The sequence below is a fragment of the Trichosurus vulpecula genome, chromosome 7, assembly GCF_011100635.1.
Source record: "Trichosurus vulpecula isolate mTriVul1 chromosome 7, mTriVul1.pri, whole genome shotgun sequence".
In the NCBI taxonomy this organism is placed as follows: domain Eukaryota; kingdom Metazoa; phylum Chordata; class Mammalia; order Diprotodontia; family Phalangeridae; genus Trichosurus; species Trichosurus vulpecula.
This window is the reverse complement of record NC_050579.1, coordinates 254,755,312-254,756,733: the sequence shown is the minus strand read 5'-3', so window position 1 is coordinate 254,756,733 and position 1,422 is coordinate 254,755,312. Positions and strand designations below refer to the sequence as shown.

At 47.7% G+C, this 1,422-nt stretch overlaps 1 pseudogene; it reads left to right on the top strand.

The window, feature by feature from the left end:
* Window positions 1-900: 900 nt before the first annotated feature.
* LOC118856228 lies at window positions 901-1,124 on the top strand (annotated as a pseudogene).
* Window positions 1,125-1,422: the final 298 nt, after the last annotated feature.

The following is a 1,422-nucleotide window of genomic DNA, read 5'->3' as shown; positions in this document are numbered from 1 at the left end:
GTCCAGCACAGGCCTCACCAGTGGAGACTGGGCCCCAGCAAACCCAGAGCAGGCCTCAAGGCAACTGAATCACAGGCAGCAGTGGCAATTTCCAGACTTCTCAGCCCGCAGATGCCAAAGACAACTTAGAAGGTTGGTAGGAAAGGTCCATTGCAACTGGGTGAGAATGGAGTACAGTCCAACACAGATCATGCCAACACAGCACCTGCCATAACAAACCAGGAACAGGCCTTGGGAGTGACTAAATCAGCAGTGGCTGCTTCTAGAGCTCTCAGCCCTCAGACTGTAAGGGGATCGAACACAGGAGGAGATTACAGGGGTCTCTTTGCTGGCACTGAGGCAGGACTCTGTTAGTTTGCCCATACTTGGATCTGGGTTGCAGCCTCAGGTTCCTGGGTGAGAAGGAGCATAGTAGAGCTTGCAGTAGTAGTGGAGAGGGAATGCTCCTCACAGTTCCAGGGCAGAAACAGTACTTATGGTCACTCACAGGCCAGGGGAGGAGTAAACACCTCTCCTTAGATCATACCACCTTGGAAGAACTGAAAACTTACAGGTCCCTAGAAGTATCCCTGAAAATAGCTGTGCAAAACCCCTGAAGCTTGGGACAGTGTGCCCTCCACCCTGGAAGCAGAGTCCTACTTTAACAAACAGTTAAAAGTCAAGTAATAGGGCACACACAGCTGGCTTGAGGCTTGGACTGTGGTGCGCTCCCTCTCTCCTCTCTGCGGGAGGCAGGGGCGGGTGGCAATGGCAGCTGCCAGCAGAGATGGCTGTGGGGGTAGCGCTCTCTCTCACTCAATCCCTTCTCTCTCCCTCTCCTTCCCTCCCTCTCTCCCCCATCCCCCCTCATTACCCTCACCCCACTTGGGGCCTCAGACACCAGACTGTCTCAGTCCCGATATGGCTTGTGAATAGCAGAAGATTCAATCTCAGCAGAAAAATACCAAAAAAACCAAGCTGGACAGAAAAAGAAACAAGGACATGATCTGCTGCTAAGGCTGCTTTGATATATACCTGCACTGTCTATAAGACACAGATGTCGGACCTCAAGACCTTCAAATAGCACAAAGAGGAAGCATCCTAAGACTCCACTTCCTCCAGAATTGGCTGAGGTTCAGGCCTAAAGTTGTTTACAGGTGAATTCATGGCACCTATTGACTCTTCTACTATCTCAGACCTTATGCAACAAACTTGCAGCTGCTTTTCTAAGAAACTGTTGATTAGCAAAAATAGGGGGGCTACAGAAATACTCATTTTTATGCTGTTCCTTTTTGGGCTTCATGCAAAGACAATTCTGTGTAAATGTACAGTCAGGTCCTTGATTTGGCAATCCTGAAAATCAGTCCAACCTTGTTATAAAATTTTTTTACAATTATAATTATATTGATGTTCATATTGTATAAAATAACTAATTTAATAAAG